Below are 12113 nucleotides of genomic sequence, written 5' to 3'. Positions count from 1 at the left end.
CATTTTCCATATTACCATCATGTTCATGGGAAGGGGGTTGGACTTCACAAGCATAGACAAAATGAGAGGTATCATGATCATAGGTTTCACAATTAGAACAAAACATGCATCCTTGGGGCATTGTATTGTAAGAAGAGGGGGAGGAAGTATCCATACCATTGCCTCCCTTGGTTGAAGGGGAGGTATTACCATGAGGGTTGGACCTTTCTTTCATCAATTCATCCATTTTCTTGGTCATTTTGGAGATTTGGGTAGAAAGGTTGTTGATTGCGTTGGCTTGCTCCAATGCATAAACACCCTTGCTAGAAGTAGCATCCCTTTCTCCTCCGTACCAATCATCATAGTGCTTTGCGGCTTCCTCTATAATACACTCCACTTCATGCTCTCCTTTGTTCATGATTGGACCACCGGCCGCGGCGTCTAGGCTTGTTCTTCCTTGAGGTGTGAGACCTCCATAGAAAGTGTGAATGAGTTGATACTTGGGTATCCCATGGTGTGGGCATTGACGTTGAAGCTCTTTGTATCGTTCCCATGCCGCACTTAGAGACTCACCACTCTTTTGGCAAAAACCTTGAATCAAAGACCGAGCCTCGGCGGTCTTCCTATGGTTATAAAACCTCCTCAAGAAGGCCGTAGTCACTTGGTCCCATGTCGTGAGAGAATTAGGGGGCACCTCCTTCTCTAGCCATTCTAGACCTCTCCCAATTAGCGAAAATGGAGACATTTTGAGGCGAATATATTCTTGAGTCACTCCATTGGCCTTTATTGTGTCACAATATTTCTCAAACTCTTTTAGGTGCTCATGAGGACTCTCAAACTTTCCACCCGAGAATTGTTTCCTCTCAATCAAGGCAATCAAATTAGGCTTGATCTCAAAATTTTTGGCTTGAGTAGTAGGAGTTAGGATCCCACTTTGCGCTCTAAAAGCTTCGGGGGCCCCAAGACGACTCAAAGGCGTATTCTCTCCCATTTTAGAACCTTCTTTACTCTCAAACTTATAGGTTGAGAAAGGGTTGATTTCTGAACTCGAAGATGATTTAGGGCTATCTAATTCTTCACTTGAGGGTGAAGAGGGTGGAGTATCTTCTAATTCTCTTACTCCTCTTGTTGGAGTGCGGGAATTTCTACTCCTTGCTCTTGCTTCTCTTCGAAGTAGGGACAAAGACCTCTCTAGCTCTGGATCGATGGGAATCAAAGATCTTGAGCGGGTTCGTCCTCTGTTCATACAACAAAGCTAAGAAGAACGTAAGCACTGACAAGTAACAAAAGTAGCAAACACTAACAAATAAAGGTGAGATAGTCTCAAACAGGCAATGAAATAGCAATGGAAACCGTCTCCCCGGCAACGGCGCCAATTTGACAAGGCAATAATCGTGTCGTTGAGCGACTACACCTAAATTAAATGAATTTATAACGCTCTACCGACCTAATACGTGTATAGGGTAAATAAAAGGGTCGAACCACAGGGAGAAATGCTTAAGCACTGCATTCATTACCTAGGGTCTAAGCTATCTCGGAACAAGAAGTGTGAATAACTAGAAGGTTAAACTAAGAACAAAATGGATTAAAATTAATGTAGCTAGGCACCAAGGGAAATGGGTAGGTGAAGTTGACGCTTGATCATGCAATAACAAAGTAGCATATCAATGGTAAACTAAACATGCACGAATACCGAAGTAAAGGGGTCCAATCTAACCGTCTTCCGGGATTAATTGGTTTCTCCTAACATAGTCTCTATGTTTCCACATTAGAACCATATATTAGAAGGTGCAAACAAAGAATTATCGATAGTAATGAATCTCAACTAAGTCAACTTCCGTTACTTGTTAGTAAAGACTCATCTTTGATCAACTAACAATGTGCACTTGCAAGAAAGACCAAAGAATATCAAGCATGGAAAGACTTTAATCACCATTAACATAACCCCAACATTATAAGCATGAACAATTAGCAACTACACCATCCCCACACCCTTGGCTAGGTGACTACTCACAAATCATATTGAAAACAATATCAATCATCAAATCAATAAGCATCAACATGATTAATAAGCAAAGAAGAAAAATCAAAGCAAATAAGCAAAATCAAAAACAAAGGTAAAGAGAAAGAGTAAGAGATTGCTCATTCATTGAAGATGAAGGTCTACAAAGGATTGAACAAAACTCCTTCTTCAAAATCCAAGTTCATCAATGAAGAAAACCACACTTTCTCTCTCTACCAATGAAGACTAATAGTGTTTCTCTCTCTAGATTAAGCTAAAATGTAGAAAAATTAAAACTAAGTTAATCTAATCCTCAAAACGTTCTAAGATGGGACTTATATAGTCCGTACAGAGCCAGTTGATAAAAGGAGAGGTCCGACCGAACAAATGGGAAGGTTCGGCCGGACTACAGGGTAAGTTCGGCCGGACTACAGGGTAGGTTCGGCCGGACTACGGGGTAGGTTCGGACGGACTACAGGGTAGGTTCGGCCGGACTACAGGGTAGGTTCGGCCGGACTACAGGGTAGGTTCGGCCGAACCATGGGTAGGTTCGGTCGAACCTCCCTGATCCTGGTCTGGTCGAACTCCTGTGGTTCGGCCACTCCTGCAAAACTGCCAATTTTCATCTTGCCCCTGCCTCAACGTTCGGCCGAACCACTGAGCAGGTTCGGCCACACCTTGGTTCGGCCACACCATCAGGAGGTTCGGCCGAACCTCTTCTGAATCATGCTTCCTCTAGCTTCCCTTGAGCTTAGCTTCCTCCTCTTGAAAATCCCGATGGTTCCTACAAAGCATAAGCATGAAAATCACAATAAGAACAAAGCGGGAAGACTAAGTAAAGGGAGGATAAAGGAGAAAGAAAAGAGGAAGCAAAACTAAGTAAAAATGCTTAGAAAAAGGGCCAAACAAGTGCAAATGAGGGGAGAATCCTTAGAGAAAAAGGATAAAAGAGTGGCATAAATGCCACTCATCACTAAGAAATTAGAAAAAGATAAGTTTAAGTTTATAAAAAAGTATTTTATTTGATTTTATCTTTTAAAATCTGGTTTACTTGGTTTTACTTTTTCTAAAAAATTTATCATTTTATTTAACGAATTTGGCTAGAAAAGGTTTTCTAAAACATGGGATTAAGTTTGTTTTAATTTTAGTTTTGAAATGATAAGTCCGAATTTCTGTTTGGCTTATCACTTTACGAAAAACGCTACTTTGTAAGTAGAGAAACAGCTATAAATAAATTAGAGGTACTTCGAAGTAAAGTGAGAATTTTAAGCGTGAAAACCACTTAGTACTTAAGAGTAAGTTTGCAAAGGTGTAAGCTTTATCATTTTCATTTCGGGTTTTTAGGGAATAATTTCAAGCATCCCACACTTGAGCCCCATTGTGATCATACACTTAAGCATGGCGGCGTCCAAAGGGAACGAAGCTAGAGCAAAAGAGTCGCCAACAAATTTTAGGAATTTGTAAACCGTTCAAAGGGTGAAGGTTACACCCCTTCACGATCCATGAGATCGCTAACTCCATAGTTGTCCGGAACCATGACTAGATATGCGGGGATGAAGGTACAAATCCAACATAAAAGATATAGAACTTGTTTAATCTATGTTGGTTGAATATTAATGCAAAAACAAATCTATTATTGGCGGTCACTTGAATTAAAATCATATTAGCCTAAATAAAATTATTATTTATCGTATTAAGCGTGATTTCAAGTACAAATTCCCTTTAATCCTGCAAGAGAGGGCGTGATTCAAGCAATAACAATAATATCAAGCAACATAATAATAATAATAATAATAATAATAATAATAATAATAATAGACATAATAATAATAATAATAATAATAATAATAATAATAATAATAATAATAATAATAATAATAAATATAACAATCATCATTAATAAAATAATATTCTCATCAATGCATAATAATATTAGCAAGACCCTAGGCATGATACAAACGAGATTAATAACAAATTCTAGCATGTCACTATACATTAAAGATCAAAGCTTTATCCTTAACATGATTCTAACATGATAGAAGAAAATAGGAAGCAACCTAATATAAACATAATACTAGAAAGCAATAAATAACATCCTAACATGATACTATGAATCAAAATAAGCTAAGCATGCTTTCTAAAGAGATAGAGCAACAAAATTACTCACTTTGTTGCCTCGTATCTCTTTCTATCAAAACAATACACAGGTTAGTAATTTCGATGAAAATATTAAACAGTAAATCTTATCAAAGAATTGAAATAAGATTTGGGACCAAACTCTAAAAAATTATCAACCTTTCACGTCTAGGGAGAAGGCAACTGCGAGCTTGGTTATGTGTGTCTAAGTCTTGTGATGGATGAATGTTTTATGAAAAGGGAAAGCTTAGATAGAAGGGGAAATAATAAGCTTCTAGCTTGTAGAGAGAGAAAATAATAGAATTAGATGATTATTGATGATTGTTGGTGATTAAAACGGGGAAATACGACCCTATTTATAAAACTGACCATAAACTATTAGAAAAGAGTTAAAATTCAAATTGGATTAAAATTCCTTTTGACGCGACAAGATAACGATTATCGCGGTGATAGGACTATCGTTGCGCGATAGAATTATCGCATTGCGATAAAAATAGTTTTTTTGCAGATTTTGTTTTTATCATAACTTTTTATCCAGAATTTCAAATAAGGAATATAATATGTCGTTGGAAATATCTTGAACTTTAAAACCCAATTATAATCAGATTAATATTTTTTGTAGAATAAAAGATATGGCCGAAATAGTCGAAGGGTGTCACTTTTGGATACAGTTTCGTATTTATTTCATATTTTTTTGTAATAGATCGGAATTAATATTATAATATGTCATTGGAAAGATAATTTCAAGATCTATTAAACCATAAAAAATTTGGACAAAAATTATGAGACACAAATATAATATTTGATCATCTTTGAACGACTTTTCATTTCGAGTAGAATTAGGACTTTCAAAAAGAGAAGTTTTATTCAATTCCAAATTCTTTGATCTTATCTTTTCAAAAAGGATAATTAAAATCTTTTATAAACTTATAGAATCTTCTAATCAATCCTAATTGGTTTAGAAATGGGATTAAAGCTTTGGATCCTCCACATGATCATTGAGCCGTAGGTAAAATCCAGTTTGTAATCCGTTTAGTATTTTGGCTATAACTTCCTCATTATTCATTGGAATTGAGCTTATAATATATCGTTGAAAAGTTCTTTTCAACCCCATCCAACTACACTATTTTGGACCCTTATCATGGACCAAACTAAATTGTAATGGATGTTTTCCATAAACAGGGTACGAAAAGAAGTATTTTGGAAAACAGAAAGAAATATTTTTATTAGAAACAGATGCATCATGAGACTCTTTCACATTTCACCTCGTTCAATAATCAAATGACGTGAAAGATGTTCATCATTGGGTTTGGTTTTTGGGGAGACACAATCAGGTGTCTACAGAAGCCCCTACTTTGACTGAGTTTGGAGAAACATAAGTTTCAAAAACAAAAGTCAAAGTAGCGATAAGGAGAATGATTCAAAATGTTCTGCGATCCTAAATCATTCTTGTAACGCTGATACCTGTAAACTAGTGTTAGTTAAAACAAAAAAAGAGTTAGAATTGCGTATCTTGCACCGTCGAGTACACGTCTCTAGGGTAACCGATTTTATTTGTTGCATTTTTGTTGTGATGACCTCCAGAAGCTAGGAAATATAGCCGAAGACCGCTGCTTGTATCCATGTTTAGTTTTGCTGTGACGTCCTTCCACGTCTTGGGAATTCTATCACAAACCATTACGCCTCGTCCATGCCTTGGGAATTCTATCGCAAACCACCACGTCTTGAGCGTTTCACTGAATGACGGTTTTCCACGCCTTGGGAATTCTTATTGTGAACCACTACGTCTTGAGCGATCCATTGGATGATGGTTTTTCACGCTTTGGGAATTCTTATCATGAGCTTCTACACCTTAAGCAACTCACAAATGAATGATGACAAATTTCCACGCCTCGGGCAACATGTCGTAGACTCTTTTCACTTAAGTTGTCTTCTGAATGATGATTTTCCACACCTTGGGAAGCTTAATAGCTTAATAGTTTCCACGCCTTGAAAGTCCTGTCGTGAGCTTTAACGACTTAAGTAGCTCGCAAGTGAAATTCCACTAAGTACCCACGCCTTGGGATGCAATCGCCAACTTCTATGCCTTGGGAAGTGTGCAGCAATTGACAATTTTTCTTCGCCTTAGGAAAACTTGTTCAATAACTATGAGTTTATTTTCCTTGAGAAACTTGTTGCGTGAGTCGTCCATGCCCTAGGTCACAATCAACTTTTGTTGAATCAAAGTTATTTTGTTCGACAACCTCCACATCTTAGGGAACGCCATCCAAGATTGCTTTGCCTTGAACTATCTTCTCAAATTCTCTCATCTTCACGCCTTGGAAGTGATAAATTCGCATGTCTTGAAAAAACCTGCGTCTTTTGCCTTAGATCTTTGTAAAGACCACTTATCCATCTGAGACTTAGTGTACCTACATCTATGTTTAGGACTACAGGAGTTTGCTTATGTTTTTCTTAGGGTTGACCAAAGGTTTGTTATGTTTGACATTATGATTACTTGGACTTGAGGTTGACTCAAGTTTAAGTGTGTTTGACTCTTGTGTGACTTAATGTGTTTTGACACATGTGTTAGACTCAACTCAATGTGATATGACACGACATGACTCAATGTGCATGACTCGTGTGTGCATAGTATTATGATGTGCTTGACTCAAAATAGATAAGCAAAAAATTTCCGTCATATTTGTGGAGGGTACTGACTTTCTCCTGAAAAAGAAAGACGTGAAAAATAAGAAGTAAAGTGTTTAAGAGTGCATATTGAATGAGTTTAGTCAAATGTATGTGTTGATGTCATATCTCATGGTGCAAGGATTGTAACATCCTAAGCTATCTCAATTGTCGACTTGATGATGAAAGTATTTAGGTAACTTACGCACGGAGGCTAAGCACTCCATACTTTGCGATGCAATGATGATTACAAGTGATCAGTGATTTTGATATGACATGGCGTGCATTCTTCAACGTTGTGTTAAGATTTCATGACAAAGGGCTCCTAGGGAAAGGATTATTTGGTCAAGTATATGTGATGTGTGCGAAAGTGACACTACAGTTAGGCCACAAGAGCTAAAGGTGTGGAAAAGTATTTGAGAAAAGTCAAATAACAGTGACTCTTAGGCTGGGTAGGCTAATGATGTAGGGATCAATCCCCCAAGTCTAGCTCTAAATGGAAGGGATGAGCATTTGAGATCCCTTTGATATGATCATGTATGACTATGAATGTGAATGTAATTTTCATTACGGCCGCACCCCAATGTGAGGTTGCCTACGTATCCGTTAGGAATCAGGCTGAACGTAGCTCTAGCCAAACCTTGCACAAGTGTGTGTATACCTCAAAGAGCTCTTTTAAGGGTTGTAACGTGGTTAGGTAAAGGTTGAAGAAGAAGGGGATAAAGACGCAAGACCCTTGATAAGCCCCTAAGGTATGCAACCTTGCTTTTGGATCTTTGTATTTGTATGATTGAGGTTTCTCACTTTTGAACTTTCTTTTTTAAAATTTTTGCTCTTTCTTTTTTTTTCCTTTTTCATTTTTCATATTTAAATCTTTTTCAATAAGTGTGGGCGATCCCGATCATGCGGTCTATCACTCACTTGGAATACATGTTTCTCAGGCACGGTATCGAGCATTCGATAAGAGACGCAATCTAAGGCGTGTTCTTATCAAAGACATGTTTATATCAATGACATTGGAACACTTGCGCTTTTACACACTTTTATATATATTGTTATTGCTTTTTGCTATTTTAATCTTTTGAAATCACTCAAGCTTTTGAAATTACATAACTTTCACACCGTCTCATCCCTCGGTTAGGTAGATGTGGGTTGAATAAAGAAATGTATATCGTTAGACAAGGCTCAAAGTGTTTTATCAAGAAAGGATTATATATTTGAAGGGTGAAAGTGATATGATATGGCTACAAGAGGTGCCTCAAATCATTGGTATACCTTGTGCTTATTCTGGTATTGTTTTTTTTTAACTGATGTAATGTAATGATCATATGCAAAGAAATAAATTCTCATTTTATTAAAATGGAAAAGGATAAAAAACAAACTCTTAATAAATCTAATGAGGGAGATGAGGAATGTCTACGCTAGACTTATTAGGGAAAGGAGGAATAAAATAAAAAATAGCAAAAGAGGTCACAAAATTTTGTTATTATTAAAGCTTGCCTCGTGTGTTGTGCTATATCATCATTCGGCCTTCTTGCCAGTTGGAGGTATGGGAAGCTTGTTATTATCGATCAAATATTGGATGGCCTCCTTTAGCTTTCAACAACTCTCGGTAGTATGCCCTCAACCTTGATAGTACTTGCAAAGAGCGTTAGAATCTTAGTTGAGTGACCTATTTTCGGGTGCTGGATCTTGAAGAGGTCCAATAGGAGTGATGAGTCCTTTGGCATGGAGTCTATCAAAAGCGGTATTGTAGTTCATCCCAATAGGGGTGAACTCTTTCCTTAGTTGCTTTTTAGGTCTTTGGTTATCCATGGCTAAGGCTTTGTTAAGGTCAAAGGTACTAACATTGTTACTAGAGTAGGTGTTTTCGGAAGAAGAAGGATTATCATTCTTCTTTCTTTTCCAGCCACTGTTGTTACTATGGTTAGTAGCTTTTGGTTTTGCAATATCATCTTCAATATCAATACCTATGGCATAGACATATTTCAAAGTATTTAAATTGCATTGATATTTCAGGGGCCTTTGGTACTTATACTAGAGGTTCTTGATGAACATCCTCACAGATTCCTTTTCAATAGGAACTTCTACCATCCTAGCAGAAGTTTCCCTCCACTTGTTGAAAAAGGAAGTAATAAATCCTTTGTTTTTCTTTTGTTTTAACATCTCAAGCTCCCTATGGTCAGTTTCAACTTGGATGTTGCACTTCATTAAAAAAGGCACCGGTTTGGGTGGCAATTTTTCGCTTCCGAGAATAGAAGTGGTTCGTTTTGTTTCTATACGCAATTAAAGATTTCGTTTGTGCGAGACTGGCTAATCCAGTCGTGGCTAAACCGAGAACCAAAGATGATAACTCATCACTTCACTACTAGCTTCCTTTCCACTAGCAGCAAGAAGAGATCTTCTCTTTGTTTAGGGAAAAGAACCATTGTTGACAAACGATTTCTAGAGATAGTGAGAACGAGTGGAAAGCTTTCCTATCAATTCCCTTAATATTTATTATAGTTTCGAAATCTCTCAAATGGAAGTAAGGGTTATCTGTTGGCTTGAACTTAAGGATGTCATTGGCATTGAACTTCTACAGAAGAAGTTCCTTGTCCACCGAGACCCCTTGTGAGCTAATTCCTTGATACTTATAATCTTTAGAAACTTTCTTAGGGCTTTCTTCCATGCGCTCAAGCTGTCGTTGCTTGCTAGGATCGTTAACTTGAAGAACGAGGGCTTTCATCATCTCAATTAGGTTATTCATGTTTTGCTTCAACCCATCAACTTCTTGTTGGGAAGCCATTATTACGAACTTTTTCCGGTGTTTGATGGGTTAGTCAAAGGGTAGTACTTGAATGAAGGTGTTGTCTGTGATTAAGCGCCCTTCTCTCCTTGACCAAGTGCTGTGAAAAGGGAAGTCATGGATACTTATTATTAATTGCTTGACTCAAACTTGATTCAAAATGCGTAGATGGGAAAAGATCATGGAACAATGTGGGAGTGGTATGCATGGAGAAATCATGTAGAGAGTGGACAGATGATGTAGATGGAGAGATATGGAAAAATTAGGAATAGAGTGGACCCCCAATTCAAATGACGAAAAGAACAACTCATGCATGAACCTAAGACATGGTCATGGTGAGAAAAGTGTACGTACAAAGTGTGTGAATACCTGTGTGTGTAAGTGATATGTTTAGACTCGTGCCATGACCATATGACTAGACTATGTGACTAGAATCGAACAAAAACTAAGTTAAGATCTCACGTATGTGCAATAAACTGGACATGTTGTAGTATTTTAGTCATAACTTTTGTCTATGACTCCAAATTGGATGAAACCAACGCCAAATGAAAGATAAAACTTGAGGCTACCGATCCATAGGTTCCATGAATCATAATTCTTTTTAAAATCCGGTTATAACAAAAAAAAAAGTTGAAGCTTGTGCAGTATGCGGGAATAAAAAACCGGGTTGACTCCAAGGAACTATGACTCGATTTAGACATATTTATTATCTCAAATTAATTAATCAAGTCCTTTAATCATTGGTTAGTTTGTTTAAACATATTCATATCATAAGTCAAACCAAACGAATAGTTTAATCACATGTAAGTATGCACAAGCAAGTAATGCAAAAGTAGTCAAATAGTCACAATATGATGCAATGAGTTTGCAACCTAACCATGGCTTTGGTTCTCTAAAGTTCAAGGATTATAGTTAGTCAAAGATGGTCCATGGTTATGAGTCCGAATGCATCGCGCGGAAGCCTTACCTTTGGAAGGGTTGGCGCGTATGGCTGGGACCCCACAAGTTAAACTTGTTTCCATGGTTTGGTGAATTCACAAACTCGGATGTACCCTACGTTGTAATGAGCGTTCGATTGGGTAGATGGAGCGTGAATTCCTAGAGGGTTATGGCCATATATAGAACACATATGGGTTCAGAATAGAGGGAAAATCTCAATCAGGAAGTAAAATTCAGAAAACAGGACTAGAACCGGTCAAAGCAAGAAGGCAGAGTTCTGGCTCAGTATTGGAAGAAACTGGCGCGAGACAACAGGGACCATCGTGAGACGATAGCCCTGTCGCGCCGCAATATTTCTATCTCACCGCAACAGAGCCATCGCACTGCGATGGGCACTATTTTCTCAGCGCTATTTCCTACATGCCTCAACAGCTCTCTTTATTCTTAGAATTTTTCAATTTTCACAGTGTTTTTTCGATTCTAGTAGTGAAAGATATTTTCAAAATTTTTTACGTGTAAAAAACCTATGTTTTTTACGCATTACGGATGGTCTATCCAATGCGGATCTTTTTATGCTTATGCCAATAATGCCAATCAAAATTATGCACATGAATACTTAGAACTTTTCGAGTCTCATCCACTCATTCTAAATCATTACCAATATAAATTTTAGGAATTAAAATAGAAATCCTCCCTAGTGGAGTCACAAAAAAACTATAGGAAATAATTTCAAGTATCCCACACTTGAGACCCACTGTGATCATACACTTAAGCATGGTGGCGTCCAAAGTGGGGGAAGCTAAAGTAAAAGAGTCGCCAACAAGTTTTAGAAACTTGTAAACCGTTAACAGAGTAAAGGTTACACCCCTTCACGATCCATGAGATCGCTAACTCCATAGTGGTCCGGAACCATGACTAGATATTCGGGGACGAAGGTACAAATCCAACCTAAAAGAGATTGAACCTGCCCTAAAAATAGGCCTCTACTTTATTCTTCTCATATGTACACTTTCTGACTAACATAAAATAAATATATTAATCTTAATCCTGTTTAATCTATGTTGGTTGAATATTAATGCACAAACAAATCTATTATTGGCGATCACTTGAATTAAAATCATATTAGCCTAAATAAAATTATCAATTATTGTATTAAGAGTGATTTCAAGTACAAATTCTCTTTAATCCTGCAAGAGAGGGCGTGATTCAAGCAATAACAATAATATCAAGCAACTTAATAATAGTAATTATTGACACAACAATCATCATCATAAAAATAATATTCTCATCAAAACATAATAATAATAATAATAATAATAATAATAATAATAATAATAATAATAATAATAATAATAATAATAATAATAATAATAATAATAATAATAATAGCAAGACCCTAGGCTTGATGCTAGCAAGATTAATAACAAATCATAGCATGTCACTATACATTAAAGATCAAATCTTTGTCCCTAACATGTATGATACGAACATGATAGAAGAAAATAGGAATGGGTGGTAATCTGAGTAGTTTTTTAATTTAAGGGGTGGTAAAATAAAATAAAAAATTAAACGGGTGATTATTTTGAAAATAAATACATTTTT

At 36.8% G+C, this 12113-nt stretch overlaps 1 non-coding gene across 1 annotated transcript; it reads left to right on the top strand.

The window, feature by feature from the left end:
• The first annotated feature begins 485 nt into the window (after positions 1-485).
• LOC145561082 (small nucleolar RNA R71) lies at positions 486-591 on the top strand. Its single transcript, XR_014093667.1, has one exon. It is a non-coding gene; the product is annotated as a small nucleolar RNA R71 (small nucleolar RNA).
• Positions 592-12113: the final 11522 nt, after the last annotated feature.

The sequence above is a fragment of the Chenopodium album genome, chromosome 9, assembly GCF_948465745.1.
Source record: "Chenopodium album chromosome 9, dcCheAlbu1.1, whole genome shotgun sequence".
Taxonomy (NCBI): domain Eukaryota; kingdom Viridiplantae; phylum Streptophyta; class Magnoliopsida; order Caryophyllales; family Amaranthaceae; genus Chenopodium; species Chenopodium album.
Note: the sequence above shows the minus strand (reverse complement) of the source record. Positions and strands in the feature narration are given on the sequence as shown.